At 47.7% G+C, this 18,456-nt stretch overlaps 6 non-coding genes and 4 pseudogenes across 6 annotated transcripts; all 10 read left to right on the top strand.

Moving 5' to 3' along the window:
• The first annotated feature begins 421 nt into the window (after nucleotides 1-421).
• Nucleotides 422-541, top strand: LOC130129272 (5S ribosomal RNA). The gene has a single exon (XR_008812000.1). It is a non-coding gene; the product is annotated as a 5S ribosomal RNA (ribosomal RNA).
• Nucleotides 542-1,247: 706 nt separating this feature from the next.
• LOC130129183 (5S ribosomal RNA) lies at nucleotides 1,248-1,367 on the top strand. The gene has a single exon (XR_008811965.1). It is a non-coding gene; the product is annotated as a 5S ribosomal RNA (ribosomal RNA).
• A 1,411-nt stretch (nucleotides 1,368-2,778) lies between these two features.
• Nucleotides 2,779-2,898, top strand: LOC130129311 (5S ribosomal RNA; annotated as a pseudogene).
• Nucleotides 2,899-4,446: 1,548 nt separating this feature from the next.
• LOC130129407 (5S ribosomal RNA) lies at nucleotides 4,447-4,566 on the top strand. The gene has a single exon (XR_008812013.1). It is a non-coding gene; the product is annotated as a 5S ribosomal RNA (ribosomal RNA).
• A 703-nt stretch (nucleotides 4,567-5,269) lies between these two features.
• LOC130129187 (5S ribosomal RNA) lies at nucleotides 5,270-5,389 on the top strand. The gene has a single exon (XR_008811969.1). It is a non-coding gene; the product is annotated as a 5S ribosomal RNA (ribosomal RNA).
• Nucleotides 5,390-6,091: 702 nt separating this feature from the next.
• Nucleotides 6,092-6,211, top strand: LOC130129402 (5S ribosomal RNA). Its single transcript, XR_008812012.1, has one exon. It is a non-coding gene; the product is annotated as a 5S ribosomal RNA (ribosomal RNA).
• A 1,516-nt stretch (nucleotides 6,212-7,727) lies between these two features.
• LOC130129219 (5S ribosomal RNA) lies at nucleotides 7,728-7,847 on the top strand (annotated as a pseudogene).
• A 1,517-nt stretch (nucleotides 7,848-9,364) lies between these two features.
• Nucleotides 9,365-9,484, top strand: LOC130129314 (5S ribosomal RNA; annotated as a pseudogene).
• Nucleotides 9,485-10,319: 835 nt separating this feature from the next.
• LOC130129246 (5S ribosomal RNA) lies at nucleotides 10,320-10,439 on the top strand (annotated as a pseudogene).
• A 702-nt stretch (nucleotides 10,440-11,141) lies between these two features.
• LOC130129414 (5S ribosomal RNA) lies at nucleotides 11,142-11,261 on the top strand. Its single transcript, XR_008812021.1, has one exon. It is a non-coding gene; the product is annotated as a 5S ribosomal RNA (ribosomal RNA).
• Nucleotides 11,262-18,456: the final 7,195 nt, after the last annotated feature.

The following is an 18,456-nucleotide window of genomic DNA, read 5'->3' as shown; positions in this document are numbered from 1 at the left end:
GACATCTAAGCGTTCGCTGTCACAGCCTCTCGTCCTTGACATCAACGCGATCATCACCCTTAAAAAGCCTCCACTATGGTCCAGTCTTGGCTGGAACGTCGCCTTTCATGGACTTCTGCCTGCCTGCCTGCTTGCCTACCTGCCACTGAGCTGTCTCCTGCTGTACCCGTGAGATCGGTTAATTCAATAAAAAGTTGATTCTTCCCTTACCTGGTTGTGCCGTCTGCTTTTGGGTTCGTTCCTGATACGTGACACTTTAAGTCATATTTTTACATTACAAACGTGACTTCTTGGACAGCAAAAGCGATAGGATGTGATGGAGTTTGTCATAAGATCAAAGTGGTGAAACAAGCTGACAACAGAAAGAAGAAGGTCGGCGGCAAACTCATCTATGAAAAAGCTGCAAGACTCAAGCTTGACGGCTTACGGCCATACCAGCCTGATAACGCCCGATCTCGTCCGATCTCGGAAGCTAAAGCAAGGTCGGGCCTGGTTAGTACCTGGATGGGAGACCGCCTGGGAATACCAGGTGCTGTAAGCCTTTTATTCCGCCCTACGATCATCTCAAAGTACTTTGCTTTTCTTTTACTGAATTCCAATTGAAAAATCTGACGTATAGGTGAAACCAGACAAACATTTGTGTCAGAAACCAGTAAAGAGTCTTCTCAATGGCTGTATCTTACTTAGCTTTATGTCACAGCCTCTCGCCCTCGACATCAAAGCGTTCGCGGTCACAGCCTCTCGCCCTAGACATCAACGCGTTTGCCCCTGACACCTGCTGACACCCCCTGTCAGAGCCTCTCTCCCTTGACTTGCCTTGACAACTAAGCGTTCGCTGTCACAGCCTCTCGCCCTTGACATCAACGCGATCATCACCCTTAAAAAGCCTCCACTGTGGTCCAGTCTTGGCTGGAACGTCGCCTTTCATGGACTTCTGCCTGCTTGCCTGCCTGCCTGCTTGCCTACCTGTCACTGAGCCGACTCCTGCTCTACCCGTGAGATCGGTTACTTCAATAAAGACTTGATTCTCCCTTACCTGCTTGTGCCGTCTGCTTTTGGGTTCCTTCCTGATACGTGACACTTTAAGTCATATTTTTAAATTACAAACGTGACTCCTTGGACAGCAAAAGTGATAGGATGTGATGGAGTTTGTCATAAGATCAAATTGGTGAAACAAGCTGCCAACAGAAAGAAGAAGGTCGGCGGCCAACTCATCTATGAAAAAGCTGCAAGACTGCAGGTCGACGGCTTACGGCCATACCAGCCTGATAACGCCCGATCTCGTCCGATCTCGGAAGCTAAAGCAGGGTCGGGCCTGGTTAGTACCTGGATGGGAGACCGCCTGGGAATACCAGGTGCTGTAAGCCTTTTATTCCGCTCTACGATCATCTCAAAGTGCGTCGATTTTCTTTTACTGAATTCCAATTGAAAAATGTGACGTATAGGTAAAGCCAGACAAACATTTGGGTCAAAAACCAGTAAAAAATCTTCTCAATGGCTGTATCTTAGTTAGCTTTATGTCAGAGCCTCTCGCCCTCGACATCAAAGCGTTCGCGGTCACAGCCTCTCGCCCTTGACATCAACGCGATCATCACCCTTAAAAAGCCTCCACTGTGGTCCAGTCTTGGCTGGAACGTCGCCTTTCATGGACTTCTGCCTGCCTGCATTCCTGCCTGCTTGCCTACCTGCCACTGAGCCGACTCCTGCTCTACCCGTGAGGTCGGTTACTTCAATAAAGACTTGATTCTCCCTTACCTGGTTGTCCCGTCTGCTTTTGGGTTCGTTCCTGATACGTGACACTTTAAGTCATATTTTTAAATTACAAACGTGACTCCTTGGACGGCAAAAGCGATAGGAAGTGATGGAGTTTGTCATAAGATGAAAGTGGGGAAACAAGCTGCCAACAGAAAGAAGAAGGTCGGCGGCCAACTCATCTATGAAAAAGTTGCAAGACTTCAGCTCGACGGCTTACGGCCATACCAGCCTGATAACGCCCGATCTCGGAAGCTAAAGCAAGGTCGGGTCTGGTTAGTACCTGTATGGGAGACCGCCTGAAAATACCAGGTGCTGCAAGGCTTTTATTCGGCCCTACGATCATCTCAAAGTACTTTGATTTTCTTTTACTGAATTCCATGTGAAAAATCTGATGTATAGGTGAAACCAGACAAACATTTGTGTCAGAAACCAGTAAAAAGTCTTCCCAATTTCTGTATCTTAGTTAGCTTTATGTCACAGCCTCTCGCCCTCGACATCAAAGCGTTCGCGGTCACAGCCTCTCGCCCTAGACATCAAAGCTTTTGCCCCTGACGCCTGCTGACCCCCCCTGTCACAGCCTCTCTCCCTGGACTTGCCTTGACATCTAAGCGTTCGCTGTCACAGCCTCTCGCCCTTGACATCAACGCGATCATCACCCTTAAAAAGCCTCCACTGTGGTCCAGTCTTGGCTGGAACGTCTCTTTTCATGGACTTCTGCCTGCTTGCCTGCCTGCTTGCCTACCTGCCACTGAGCCGACTCCTGCTCTACCCGTGAGATCGGTTACTTCAATGAAAAGTTGATTCCCCCTTACCTGGTTGTGCCGTCTGCTTTTGGGTTCGTTCCTGATACGTGACACTTTAAGTCATATTTTTACATTACAAACGTGACTTCTTGGACAGCAAAAGCGATAGGATGTGATGGAGTTTGTCATAAGATGAAAGTGGTGAAACAAGCTGCAAACAGAAAGAAGAAGGTCGGCGGCCAACTCATCTATGAAAAAGCTGCAAGGCTCCAGCTCGACGGCTTACGGCCATGCCAGCCTGATAACTCCCGATCTCGTCCGATCTCGGAGGCTACAGCAAGGTCGAGCCTGGTTAGTACCTGGATGGGAGACCGCCTGGGAATACCAGGTGCTGTAAGCCTTTTATTCCGCCCTACGATCATCTCAAAGTACTTTGATTTTCTTGCACGGAATTCCAATTTACAAATCTGTAAGTATAGGTGAAACCAGACAAACATTTGTGTCAGAAACCAGTAAAAAGTCTTCTCAATTTCTGTATCTTAGTTAGCTTTATGTCACAGCCTCTCGCCCTCGACATCAAAGCGTTCGCGGTCACAGCCTCTCGCCCTTGACATCAAAGCGTTTGCTCCTGACACCTGCTGACCCCCCCGTCACAGCCTCTCTCCTTGGACTTGCCTTGACATCAAAGCGTTCGCTGTCACAGCCTCTCGCCCCTGACACCAGCTGGCCATCAAAGCAATCAGCCGCTCTCCCTTGACATCAACGCGATCATCACCCTTAAAAAGCCTCCACTGTGGTCCAGTCTTGGCTGGAACGTCGCCTTTCATGGACTTCTGCCTGCCTGCTTGCCTACCTGCCACTGAGCCGACTCCTCTGCTCTACCCGTGAGATCGGTTACTTCAATAAAAAGTTGATTCTTCCCTTACCTGGTTGTGCCGTCTGCTTTTGCCTTCGTTCCTGATACGTGACACTTTAAGTCATATTTTTACATTACAAACGTGACTCCTTGGACAGCAAAAGCGATAGGATGTGATGGAGTTTGTCATAAGATCAAAGTGGTGAAACAAGCTGACAACAGAAAGAAGAAGGTCGGCGGCCAACTCATCTATGAAAAAGCTGCAAGACTCCAGCTCGACGGCTTACGGCCATACCAGCCTGATAACGTCCGATCTCGGAAACTAAAGCAAGGTCGGGCCTGGTTAGTACCTGGATGGGAGACCGCCTGGGAATACCAGATGCTGTAAGCCTTTTATTCCGCCCTACGATCATCTCAAAGTACTTTGATTTTCTTTTACTGAATTCCAATTGAAAAATCTGACGTATAGGTGAAACCAGACAAACATTTGGGTCAGAAACCAGTAAAAAGTCTTCTCAATGGTTGTATTTTAGTTAGCTTTATGTCACAGCCTCTCGCCCTCGACATCAAAACGTTCGCGGTCACACCCTCTCGCCCTTGACAACAAAGCGTTTGCCCCTGACACCTGCTGACCCCCCTGTCGCAGCCTCTCTCACTGGACTTGCCTTGACATCTAAGCGTTCGCTGTCACAGCCTCTCGCCCTTGACATCAACGCGATCATCACCCTTAAAAAGCCTCCACTGTGGTCCAGTCTTGGCTGGAACATCGCCTTTCATGGACTTCTGCCTGCCTGCCTGCCTGCTTGCCTACCTGCCACTGAGCCGATTCCTGCTCTACACGTGAGATCGGTTACTTCAATAAAGACTTGATTCTCCCTTACCTGGTTGTCCCGTCTGCTTTTGGGTTCGTTCCTGATACGTGACACTTTAAGTCATATTTTTAAATTACAAACGTGACTCCTTGGACAGCAAAAGCGATAGGATGTGATGGAGTTTGTCATAAGATGAAAGTGGGGAAACAAGCTGCCAACAGAAAGAAGAAGGTCGGCGGCCAAATCATCTATGAAAAAGCTGCAAGACTCAAGCTCGACGGCTTACAGCCATACCAGCCTGATAACGCCCGATCTCGTCCGATCTCGGAAGCTAAAGCAAGGTCGGGCCTGGTTAGTACCTGGATGGGAGACCGCCTGGGAATACCAGGTGCTGTAAGCCTTTTATTCCGCCCTACGATCATCTCAAAGTACTTTGATTTTCTTTTACTGAATTCCAATTGAAAAATCTGACGTATAGGTGAAACCAGACAAACATTTGGGTCAGAAACCAGTAAAAAGTCTTCTCAATGGCTGTATCTTAGTTAGCTTTATGTAACAGCCTCTCGCCCTCGACATCAAAGCGTTCGCGGTCACAGCCTCTCGCCCTTGACATCAAAGCGTTTGCCCCTGACACCTGCTGACCCCCCCTGTCAGAGCCTCTCTCCCTGGACTTGCCTTGACAACTAAGCGTTCGCTGTCACAGCCTCTCGCCCTTGACATCAACGCGATCATCACCCTTAAAAAGCCTCCACTATGGTCCAGTCTTGGCTGGAACGTCGCCTTTCATGGACTTCTGCCTGCTTGCCTGCCTGCTTGCCTACCTGCCACTGAGCCGACTCCTGCTCTACCCGTGAGATCGGTTACTTCAATAAAAAGTTGATTCTTCCCTTACCTGGTTGTGCCGTCTGCTTTTGGGTTCGCTCCTGATACGTGACACTTTAAGTCATATTTTTACATTACAAACGTGACTTCTTGGACAGCAAAAGCGATAGGATGTGATGGAGTTTGTCATAAGATGAAAGTGGTGAAACAAGCTGACAACAGAAACAAGAAGGTCGGCGGCCAACTCATCTATGAAAAAGCTGCAAGACTCAAGCTTGACGGCTTACGGCCATACCAGCCTGATAACGCCCGATCTTGTCCGATCTCGGAAGCTAAAGCAAGGTCGGGCCTGGTTAGTACCTGGATGGGAGACCGCCTGGGAATACCAGGTGCTGTAAGCCTTTTATTCCGCCCTACGATCATCTCAAAGTACTTTGATTTTCTTTTACTGAATTCCAATTGAAAAATCTGACGTATAGGTGAAACCAGACAAACATTTGGGTCAGAAACCAGTAAAAAGTCTTCTCAATGGCTGTATCTTAGTTAGCTTTATGTCACAGCCTCTCGCCCTCGACATCAAAGCGTTCGCGGTCACAGCCTCTCGCCCTTGACATCAAAGCGTTTGCCCCTGACACCTGCTGACCCCCCCTGTCACAGCCTCTCTCCCTGGACTTGCCTTGACATCTAAGCGTTCGCTGTCACAGCCTCTCGCCCTTGACATCAACGCGATCATCACCCTTAAAAAGCCTCCACTGTGGTCCAGTCTTGGCTGGAACGTCGCCTTTCATGGACTTCTGCCTGCTTGCCTGCCTGCTTGCCTACCTGCCACTGAGCCGACTCCTGCTCTACCCGTGAGATCGGTTACTTCAATAAAGACTTGATTCTCCCTTACCTGGTTGTCCCGTCTGCTTTTGGGTTCGTTCCTGATACGTGACACTTTAAGTCATATTTTTAAATTACAAACGTGACTCCTTGGACAGCAAAAGCGATAGGATGTGATGGAGTTTGTCATAAGATGAAAGTGGGGAAACAAGCTGCCAACAGAAAGAAGAAGGTCGGCGGCCAAATCATCTATGAAAAAGCTGCAAGACTCAAGCTCGACGGCTTACAGCCATACCAGCCTGATAACGCCCGATCTCGTCCGATCTCGGAAGCTAAAGCAAGGTCGGGCCTGGTTAGTACCTGGATGGGAGACCGCCTGGGAATACCAGGTGCTGTAAGCCTTTTATTCCGCCCTACGATCATCTCAAAGTACTTTGATTTTCTTTTACTGAATTCCAATTGAAAAATCTGACGTATAGGTGAAACCAGACAAACATTTGGGTCAGAAACCAGTAAAAAGTCTTCTCAATGGCTGTATCTTAGTTAGCTTTATGTCACAGCCTCTCGCCCTCGACATCAAAGCGTTCGCGGTCACAGCCTCTCGCCCTTGACATCAAAGCGTTTGCCCCTGACACCTGCTGACCCCCCCTGTCAGAGCCTCTCTCCCTGGACTTGCCTTGACAACTAAGCGTTCGCTGTCACAGCCTCTCGCCCTTGACATCAACGCGATCATCACCCTTAAAAAGCCTCCACTATGGTCCAGTCTTGGCTGGAACGTCGCCTTTCATGGACTTCTGCCTGCTTGCCTGCCTGCTTGCCTACCTGCCGCTGAGCCGACTCCTGCTCTACCCGTGAGATCGGTTACTTCAATAAAAAGTTGATTCTTCCCTTACCTGGTTGTGCCGTCTGCTTTTGGGTTCGCTCCTGATACGTGACACTTTAAGTCATATTTTTACATTACAAACGTGACTTCTTGGACAGCAAAAGCGATAGGATGTGATGGAGTTTGTCATAAGATGAAAGTGGTGAAACAAGCTGACAACAGAAACAAGAAGGTCGGCGGCCAACTCATCTATGAAAAAGCTGCAAGACTCCAGCTCGACGGCTTACGGCCATACCAGCCTGATAACGCCCGATCTCGGAAGCTAAAGCAAGGTCGGGTCTGGTTAGTACCTGGATGGGAGACCGCCTGAAAATACCAGGTGCTGCAAGCCTTTTATTCCGCCCTACGATCATCTCAAAGTACTTTGATTTTCTTTTACTGAATTCCATGTGAAAAATCTGACGTATAGGTGAAACCAGACAAACATTTGTGTCAGAAACCAGTAAAAAGTCTTCCCAATTTCTGTATCTTAGTTAGCTTTATGTCACAGCCTCTCGCCCTCGACATCAAAGCGTTCGCGGTCACAGCCTCTCGCCCTAGACATCAAAGCTTTTGCCCCTGACGCCTGCTGACCCCCCCCTGTCACAGCCTCTCTCCCTGGACTTGCCTTGACATCTAAGCGTTCGCTGTCACAGCCTCTCGCCCTTGACATCAACGCGATCATCACCCTTAAAAAGCCTCCACTGTGGTCCAGTCTTGGCAGGAACGTCGCCTTTCATGGACTTCTGCCTGCCTGCCTGCCTGCTTGCCTACCTGCCACTGAGCCGACTCCTGCTCTACCCGTGAGATCGGTTACTTCAATAAAAAGTTGATTCCCCCTTACCTGGTTGTGCCGTCTGCTTTTGGGTTCGTTCCTGATACGTGACACTTTAAGTCATATTTTTACATTACAAACGTGACTCCTTGGACAGCAAAAGCGATAGGATGTGATGGAGTTTGTCATAAGATGAAAGTGGTGAAACAAGCTGACAACAGAAAGAAGAAGGTCGGCGGCCAACTCATCTATGAAAAAGCTGCAAGGCTCCAGCTCGACGGCTTACGGCCATGCCAGCCTGATAACTCCCGATCTCGTCCGATCTCGGAAGCTACAGCAAGGTCGGGCCTGGTTAGTACCTGGATGGGAGACCGCCTGGGAATACCAGGTGCTGTAAGCCTTTTATTCCGCCCTACGATCATCTCAAAGTACTTTGATTTTCTTGTACGGAATTCCAATTTAAAAATCTGAAGTATAGGTGAAACCAGACAAACATTTGTGTCAGAAACCAGTAAAAAGTCTTCTCAATTTCTGTATCTTAGTTAGCTTTATGTCACAGCCTCTCGCCCTCGACATCAAAGCGTTCGCGGTCACAGCCTCTCGCCCTTGACATCAAAGCGTTTGCCCCTGACACCTGCTGACCCCCCTATCACAGCCTCTCTCCCTGGACTTGCCTTGACATCAAAGCGTTCGCTGTCACAGCCTCTCGCCCTTGACATCAACGCGATCATCACCCTTAAAAAGCCTCCACTGTGGTCAAGTCTTGGCTGGAACGTCGCCTTTCATGGACTCCTGCCTGCCTGCCTGCCTGCCTGCTTGCCTACCTGTCACTGAGCCGACTCCTGCTCTACCCGTGAGATCGGTTACTTCAATAAAGACTTGATTCTCCCTTACCTGGTTGTCCCGTCTGCTTTTGGGTTCCTTCCTGATACGTTACACTTTAAGTCATATTTTTAAATTACAAACGTGACTCCTTGGACAGCAAAAGCGATAGGATGTGATGGAGTTTGTCATAAGATGAAAGTGGGGAAACAAGCTGCCAACAGAAAGAAGAAGGTCGGCGGCCAACTCATCTATGAAAAAGCTGCAAGACTCCAGCTCGACGGCTTACGGCCATACCAGCCTGATAACGCCCGATCTCGGAAGCTAAAGCAAGGTCGGGTCTGGTTAGTACCTGTATGGGAGACCGCCTGAAAATACCAGGTGCTGCAAGCCTTTTATTCGGCCCTACGATCATCTCAAAGTACTTTGATTTTCTTTTACTGAATTCCATGTGAAAAATCTGATGTATAGGTGAAACCAGACAAACATTTGTGTCAGAAACCAGTAAAAAGTCTTCCCAATTTCTGTATCTTAGTTAGCTTTATGTCACAGCCTCTCGCCCTCGACATCAAAGCGTTCGCGGTCACAGCCTCTCGCCCTAGACATCAAAGCTTTTGCCCCTGACGCCTGCTGACCCCCCCTGTCACAGCCTCTCTCCCTGGACTTGCCTTGACATCTAAGCGTTCGCTGTCACAGCCTCTCGCCCTTGACATCAACGCGATCATCACCCTTAAAAAGCCTCCACTGTGGTCCAGTCTTGGCTGGAACGTCTCTTTTCATGGACTTCTGCCTGCTTGCCTGCCTGCTTGCCTACCTGCCACTGAGCCGACTCCTGCTCTACCCGTGAGATCGGTTACTTCAATAAAAAGTTGATTCCCCCTTACCTGGTTGTGCCGTCTGCTTTTGGGTTCGTTCCTGATACGTGACACTTTAAGTCATATTTTTACATTACAAACGTGACTTCTTGGACAGCAAAAGCGATAGGATGTGATGGAGTTTGTCATAAGATGAAAGTGGTGAAACAAGCTGCAAACAGAAAGAAGAAGGTCGGCGGCCAACTCATCTATGAAAAAGCTGCAAGGCTCCAGCTCGACGGCTTACGGCCATGCCAGCCTGATAACTCCCGATCTCGTCCAATCTCGGAAGCTACAGCAAGGTCGAGCCTGGTTAGTACCTGGATGGGAGACCGCCTGGGAATACCAGGTGCTGTAAGCCTTTTATTCCGCCCTACGATCATCTCAAAGTACTTTGATTTTCTTGTACGGAATTCCAATTTAAAAATCTGAAGTATAGGTGAAACCAGACAAACATTTGTGTCAGAAACCAGTAAAAAGTCTTCTCAATTTCTGTATCTTAGTTAGCTTTATGTCACAGCCTCTCGCCCTCGACATCAAAGCGTTCGCGGTCACAGCCTCTCACCCTTGACATCAAAGCGTTTGCTGCTGACACCTGCTGACCCCCCCGTCACAGCCTCTCTCCCTGGACTTGCCTTGACATCAAAGCGTTCGCGGTCACAGCCTCTCGCCCTTGGCATCAAAGCGTTTGCCCCTGACGACCCCCCATGTCATAGCCTCTCTCCTTGGACTTGCCTTGACATCAAAGCGTTCGCTGTCACAGCCTCTCGCCCCTGACACCAGCTGGCCATCAAAGCAGTCAGCCGCTCTCCCTTGACATCAACGCGATCATCACCCTTAAAAAGCCTCCACTGTGGTCCAGTCTTGGCTGGAACGTCGCCTTTCATGGACTTCTACCTGCCTGCTTGCCTACCTGCCACTGAGCCGACTCCTCTGCTCTACCCGTGAGATCGGTTACTTCAATAAAGACTTGATTCTCCCTTACCTGGTTGTCCCGTCTGCTTTTGGGTTCGTTCCTGATACGTGACACTTTAAGTCATATTTTTAAATTACAAACGTGACTCCTTGGACAGCAAAAGCGATAGGATGTGATGGAGTTTGTCATAAGATGAAAGTGGGGAAACAAGCTGCCAACAGAAAGAAGAAGGTCGGCGGCCAACTCATCTATGAAAAAGCTGCAAGACTCAAGCTTGACGTCTTACGGCCATACCAGCCTGATATCGCCCGATCTCGTCCGATCTCGGAAGCTAAAGTAAGGTCGGGCCTGGTTAGTACCTGGATGGGAGACCGCCTGGGAATACCAGGTGCTGTAAGCCTTTTATTCCGCCCTACGATCATCTCAAAGTACTTTGATTTTCTTTTACAGAATTCCAATTGAAAAATCTGACGTATAGGTGAAACCAGACAAACATTTGGGTCAGAAACCAGTAAAAAGTCTTCTCAATGGCTGTATCTTAGTAAGCTTTATGTCACAGCCTCTCGCCCTCGACATCAAAGCGTTCGCGGTCACAGCCTCTCGCCCTTGACATCAAAGCGTTTGCCCCTGACACCTGCTGACCCCCCCTGTCACAGCCTCTCTCCCTGGACTTGCCTTGACATCTAAGCGTTCGCTGTCACAGCCTCTCGCCCTTGACATCAACGCGATCATCACCCTTAAAAAGCCTCCACTGTGGTCCAGTCTTGGCTGGAACGTCGCCTTTCATGGACTTCTGCCTGCTTGCCTGCCTGCTTGCCTACCTGCCACTGAGCCGACTCCTGCTCTACCCGTGAGATCGGTTACTTCAATAAAGACTTGATTCTCCCTTACCTGGTTGTCCCGTCTGCTTTTGGGTTCGTTCCTGATACGTGACACTTTAAGTCATATTTTTAAATTACAAACGGGACTCCTTGGACAGCAAAAGCGATAGGATGTGATGGAGTTTGTCATAAGATGAAAGTGGTGAAACAAGCTGCCAACAGAAAGAAGAAGGTCGGCGGCCAAATCATCTATGAAAAAGCTGCAAGACTCAAGCTCGACGGCTTACGGCCATACCAGCCTGATAACAGCCGATCTCGTCCGATCTCGGAAGCTAAAGCAAGATCGGGCCTGGTTAGTACCTGGATGGGAGACCGCCTGGGAATACCAGGTGCTGTAAGCCTTTTATTCCGCCCTACGATCATCTCAAAGTACTTTGATTTTCTTTTACTGAATTCCAATTGAAAAATCTGACGTATAGGTGAAACCAGACAAACATTTGGGTCAGAAACCAGTAAAAAGTCTTCTCAATGGCTGTATCTTAGTAAGCTTTATGTCACAGCCTCTCGCCCTCGACATCAAAGCGTTCGCGGTCACAGCCTCTCGCCCTTGACATCAAAGCGTTTGCCCCTGACACCTGCTGACCCCCCCTGTCACAGCCTCTCTCCCTGGACTTGCCTTGACATCTAAGCGTTCGCTGTCACAGCCTCTCGCCCTTGACATCAACGCGATCATCACCCTTAAAAAGCCTCCACTGTGGTCCAGTCTTGGCTGGAACGTCGCCTTTCATGGACTTCTGCCTGCTTGCCTGCCTGCTTGCCTACCTGCCACTGAGCCGACTCCTGCTCTACCCGTGAGATCGGTTACTTCAATAAAGACTTGATTCTCCCTTACCTGGTTGTCCCGTCTGCTTTTGGGTTCGTTCCTGATACGTGACACTTTAAGTCATATTTTTAAATTACAAACGGGACTCCTTGGACAGCAAAAGCGATAGGATGTGATGGAGTTTGTCATAAGATGAAAGTGGTGAAACAAGCTGCCAACAGAAAGAAGAAGGTCGGCGGCCAACTCATCTATGAAAAAGCTGCAAGACTCAAGCTCGACGGCTTACGGCCATACCACTCTGATAACTTCCGGGTTGGCGTGGTGGCGGCGGAGCGGACGAAAAAGACATTAAATCGACGGGGAAACGAGAGCAGTCTCTGAAAATCACGTTTCTAACTCCCCCCCAGCAGCTTTCTGCTGCACGGGGGAAACTTTTGTGGCTTTAGAAGCACGAAAATGGCACAGACGGCAAGGACACTCGGACCGGACAAGACTTACGACGACGGGCAGACGGACAAACAAAATGGAGGTATAGCGGCGGAAACAAAGAAGCCCCAGCAGGACGCGAATCCGACTGAGGCAGAAAGCGTGATGGAGAAGGGGGAGAGAGGAGAATTTGTGGTGGTGGAGAGTCGAGCGGAGAAACGAAAAGAGAGACGAGGTGGAGGGGCCACAGCAATGGTGTTGGTGAAAGAGACGGCGGTCGCAGCGGAAGCGGCGGGGAGGGAGGGGGAAGGGAGAGAGATGGACAGAGACCTGGTGGTTAATGTGGACGTGGAGGGAGAAGACAAAATCTCCATGATGGAGCTTCTGCGTGCGGTTGACAACACGTGTGGGAGAGTATTGGGCTGCAGGTCGAAAAGCGACAAGCGATGGGAGCTCACGATGAGTAACCCGAAAGGGAAAACAAGACTGCTGGACGGCTTCAAGATTAGAAACTCCAGAGTGGTGGCATCGGAAGTTACGAGGGACACCAGGATCGTCTCCTTTTTGAACCTTCCCCTGTATGTCACAGACAATCAAATTGTTACTAAACTGAAGCAGTGGGGCGTGGAGCCGGTGTCTCCTATCAAGCGGAGGAAGTGGGCCGGGACGGACGTTTTTGACGGGACGAGATTCCTCAAAGTCCGTTTCAATGAAAATGTCTCCTCTTTACCTTACAGCACCAAATTTGAGACGCTGGAAGGGATTGAATACTTCAGAGTGCTGCACGATAATCAATCTAAAGTTTGCAGGCTGTGCCTCCAGCCCGGACACATCCTACGGGAGTGCCCGGAGTTCAAGTGCTTCAAGTGCGGGGAGATCGGACACTACGCACGAGAATGCGCAGCCATGCCTGGAGCAGATCCCAAAGAGGAGACAGAGAGGGACACCGGCGAGGGAGTGGAGGACGGGGCAGAAGAGACGGAGACAGGAAATCATCCTGATGGCATTGCGACTGATGGCGAAGCAGAGGGGCCCCAGTCAGCTGCACGCCATGAGATGGAGGAGGAGAGCGAGGTCGAGGAGGAAGAGGAGGAGGAGGAGAAAAGAGGAAGCGGCGGTTTGACTGCGGCCTCTGAGAGGGTGGGGAGGATGCCGACGAGCGACTCCACTCTGGCGCACGGGTCGCTGAGGGGTCAGGCTGTAACAACATCAGGGGACAGGAGCCGCAGCAACCAGAGGGAGGGCAGTTCGGCCAGCCTTGCGTCCTTGCCTTGCGGGCAGCCGGGGCAGAGAGGGCCTCTACACGGGCAGGGGAGTGAGAGACGACAGCCGAACCCTAAGGCTTCGGAATGGGATGGAGTTAGTAAGGGGAGGGAAGAGGGAACAAGCAGAAAGGGCAAGACTAAGAGGGGTAAATAATAATGGACTGAAAAGGGTGTGCATCATGTTTTTTGTTTGGGGATTATTTTTCTCTGTCTTTCCCACTCACCATGGTCAAAATAGCATCATTCAACGTACGTGGACTACGTGACATGGACAAGTTCACTAAAGTCGTAAAAATGTGTGATGCAGAAATAATCTGTCTCCAAGAAACCCACTGGGACACTGACTGTGAAACTCAGTGCAAGAAAAGGTGGCCTGGATCCTACTTTTCAAGCCATGGGACTCAGCGGGCACGAGGAGTAAGCATCATGGTGAGTAGCCACATTGAGGCTGATGCCACTCTAATAGACAAAGACATTGGGGGGAGGTGGGTTAAAGTGGGCTTTGTTTTTGAAGACACTGTCTACAAATTACTGAACATTTATGCGCCCAACCACGAGGGGGACAGGTCTTCTTTCTTTCGAGAATTGAATATCATAGCTAAAGACTGTGACATCATAGTTGGGGATTTCAATGTCAAGATGAGCAGGCTTGACATTAGCGATAACGGTAGCTATAAACACGACTGTTCTAGAGCGGCCCTGAATCTGTTTATGGCCAAGAATAATTTCTGTGATTTATGGAGAACCAGAAATCCCATAACACGAGAGTACTCGAGAGTACAGCCACAAATGGACACTGTACGGCAAAGTCGGATTGATTTTTGTTTAGTCAAGAAACCGCAGATCGACCTTTTCGATACTGTGCGCTATTGTTTAAATTTCATTAGTGATCATGCCATCCTGCGTGTGGGAATGGGGGGTAAAAGGAGGGGGAGGGGGGGGGGCGTGTGGCACCTTAATGCTAGCCTGCTGAACAGAAGGGATTATGTTGAATGCATCTCTAAAGTGATCTCATTTGAATGTTCACAGCCTGAGTTTGGGGAAAATATCATAGAGGGGTGGGAGAAATTAAAAGTGAGAATTAAACAAAAAAGTATTCAGTTTGCGAAAAGATTGAACTTTAAAACTAGAGAAAAAGAAAGATCATTAAGAAATACAATTGCTAAATTAAATGCACAACCGGTTGTCAATGTTGAAAGGCTTGTGAATATTCAAAATGAAATAAATGAAATTGAAAGGATAAAATGTGAAGGTGCTATAGTGAGGAGCCGTGCTCAATATGCAGTAGAAGGGGAGAAAAGTACAGCTTTTTTCCTCAACTTGGAAAAAAGGAAACAAAATCAGTGTTATTTGCAAGAAATCAAAAATAAAGAAGGTAAAGTAGTGACCAATTTCGTAGACATTCTGGAAACAGTACAAACTTTTTATAGTGACTTGTTTAAAACTGAGAGTTCAGACATACAAGCTACAAATGACATATTGGAAGAGATGACTGCTAAATTAAATGATGAGGATAAATCAGCGTGTGAACAGGAAATAACTGAGGAAGATATAGAGTGTGCAATAAATCAAATGATGTCAAATAAAAGCCCAGGTAGTGATGGGTTGACGGCAAACTTCTATAAAGCTTTCTGCAACACGCTCAAACCAACACTACTGAAATTGTATAAAACAATGGAAAAAGAACAGAAGGTACCGGAGTCAATGACTCTAGGCTTGATCACTTTAATTTTTAAGAAAGGGGAGAAGAATAAACTAACAAATTATAGGCCCATTACTCTGTTGAACAATGACTACAAAATACTAATGAAAATATTGGCAAACAGAGTCAAACAAATATTACATACAATAATAGAAGCCACCCAGGCTTATAGTGTGCCAGGGAGAGAAGTCACTGACACAGTACGCACCATAAGAGATGTGGTGGAGTATTTAAAAGAGACAGATCAAGCAGGTGTCCTTCTGGCCATTGACTTCAATAAAGCCTTTGACCGAGTAGAGCATCAATTTATGTTTAATGTACTGGAGAAGGTAGGTTTTGGAGACAGATTTCTAACTTGGGTAAAATTATTATATAGCAAAGCTACAGGTAAGGTCAAATGCAACGGTGCAACCACTGATGCGTTTCCTCTGGAAAGGTCGGTCAGACAAGGCTGTCCACTATCCTCAATCCTGTACACAATAATAGCAGAGCCACTAGGAATTCTATTAAAACAAGACAAGGGTATTAGAGGTATTGAGTTACCAGGGGGAGGATCCTGTGTCGTCCAGCAATTTGCTGATGACACCACCCTAACAGTAAAGGACATGGCAAGCATAGAGAGAGCAATCGAAGTAATAAACATGTACGGTCGAGCCTCTGGCTCCCGCATAAATGTAGGTAAGTCAGAAATCATGTTCATTAACATGGCTGAGCCTCAGCAGGAGACCACACCTTTTAAAATACAAAGCAAGCATATAAAAATTCTAGGTACCTACATCGGTAAAGATGTAGTGGCAGCTCGTGATCTGTCATGGACGGAAATTATTAGTAAAATAGAAAAATGTCTAAATTATTGGAAACTGAGAGACCTAAAACTCAAAGGTAGAGTAGTGGTTCTAAACAACTTAATATTGTCAAAACTAAACTATACATTAGCAGTTATAGAACTACCCTTATGGGTATTAAACAGAATAAATGAAATTATAACCAATTTTTTGTGGGGGGCAAAAGTAAGTAAAATAGCACGAAAAACATTAATAAGTAAGTACAGAGACGGAGGACTTCAATTAGTAGATATAGAAAGCAAAAAAAGGGCGTTCAGGATCAAAACTGTGCAAAAATATCTGTGTGACTCCACAGCCCACGGCTGGAAAAGCCTGATGGCTTACTTCATAAACAAGGTATTTCACATAGGCGATTTTGTGCTGCTGATGCAACTAAAGAGACCGATGATGGCGGGGCTTCCAGGTTTCTATAGAGAAGTCCTGTCCGCTCACGCGGAATTTCTAAAGCATATAGACTATGCATGTGACTCGGTAAACGTCATCAGAGAAATGCCAATCTTTCTAAATAAGAAAATTCAAAAGACAGGTAAGCTTCTATGTAATAATGACATGTTAACAGCAGGTTTGGTCCAGTTGAAGGACGTCATGTATGAACTGATGCCGGGTTTTCTCCCCCCCCAAGCCATATATGACAGTATAAAGGAGATAAACTATGAGGCCAAAATTACGGAGACAACAAGCTATTATAACGACTTAAAGGAAAGCATCCCAAAAGAATGGCGGACAACCATAGAGCGGAGAGTGGTACAGAACAGAGAGGGGAAGCTCCCAGCCATGTTGGTGGAGCAAGGAGGAGAGTGGAGGAGTATACACAGGTTGACAAGCAAACAGATCTATGGAAAGTTTCTGGCACAGGCGTCGCAACGTCCGACCTCTCTGCCGTTCTGGGGCAAAGTTATGCCCAATTTGAATGTGGGACAAATCTGGGGACAATGGAGGGTGAGAGGGAACAGCATTGAGGCAGAAGACAACGACTACAAAATCCGACACAACAAAGTGTTCACTACCGTTATTCTGCACCAGTTTGACAAGGGGGTCGGCAGGGAGTGCGACGTCTGTGGCCTGCTGCCTGAAACACTATTGCACATGTACCGCCACTGCTCGGAGCTGGCGAGCTTCTTTGAAACCCTGAAAAAGTGCTTAGTCAACAAACTGGGATTAATTTGGGACAGCGGGGATTCGTGGGATGTATTCTTTGTGTTTGGAGTGTGGGAGAAGAGCAGGGTGAAGAACGCAGCGCTGTGCAAATTCCTCTTAAGTCACGCCCGGTGGGCCGTCAAATCACGTCGGAACATTGCGCACTTTGAACGCAGAATCATCCCGGTTTGGAACATTTTCAAAAACATGGTCAAAAAACAAACACATTACAGACTGACGCACGGCGATGCGGACTTCACCCGGCTCTTCATCAGAGACAGCCATCTCCTCTCCCTCAACAGGAGGGGGGAGATTGTGTGGAACTGGTGAGGGAGGGAGGGAGGGGAGGAAAAAGTCTGAAATGATGTGAACGGAAAATGATGATTATTGGAAGGGTAAATATAAACAGAGTTAAAGACGAGTTACGGTTTTCTTTTAACTTTCTCTGTTATGTTTTATTGAAGTTAAGGGGAGGATGGGATCATTCTGTTTAATGTGGAATGTGTGTCATTTAAAATCTCAAAGTGGTGTTTTAATGTCACTTTCTTTTAAAAACACAGTCTAAGGTTTGTTCAAAAGGGCTGATTTGTTTCATTTTCTGTTCTGGTTCCAAAGCGCTGATTTAAGTTGATGATTTGGAAAGCATGGCTTTATTTTATGTATAAAGAGAGACGGATACTATCTTGTGTAAGCGAAACAAAGTGTAAAACAAATGTAACAATGTGGAATTGATGGACAATACATGCAATCAAAAATGTATTTTTGTTCCCAAAAATATATTTTCATAATAAAAGACAAAAAAAAAAAAAAAAAATAACGCCCGATCTCGTCCGATCTCGGAAGCTAAAGCAAGATCGGGCCTGGTTAGTACCTGGATGGGAGACCGCCTGGGAATACCAGGTGCTGTAAGCCTTTTATTCCGCCCTACGATCATCTCAAAGTACTTTGATTTTCTTTTACTGAATTCCAATTGAAAAATCTGACGTATAGGTGAAACCAGACAAACATTTGGGTCAGAAACCAGTAAAAAGTCTTCTCAATGGCTGTAACTTAGTTAGCTTTATGTCACAGCCTCTCGCCCTCGACATCAAAGCGTTCGCGGTCACAGCCTCTCGCCCTTGACATCAAAGCGTTTGCCCCTGACACCTGCTACCCCCCCTGTCACAGCCTCTCTCCCTGGACTTGCCTTGACATCTAAGCGTTCGCTGTCACAGCCTCTCGCCCTTGACATCAACGCGATCATCACCCTTAAAAAGCCTCCACTGTGGTCCAGTCTTGGCTGGAACGTCGCCTTTCATGGACTTCTGCCTGCTTGCCTGCCTGCTTGCCTACCTGCCACTGAGCCGACTCCTGCTCTACCCGTGAGATCGGTTACTTCAATAAAGACTTGGTTCTCCC

This window comes from Lampris incognitus, chromosome 18 (assembly GCF_029633865.1).
Source record: "Lampris incognitus isolate fLamInc1 chromosome 18, fLamInc1.hap2, whole genome shotgun sequence".
Taxonomy (NCBI): Eukaryota; Metazoa; Chordata; class Actinopteri; order Lampriformes; family Lampridae; genus Lampris; species Lampris incognitus.
The sequence above is the reverse complement of the archived record's forward strand: the minus strand, read 5'-3'. Positions and strand labels throughout refer to the sequence as shown.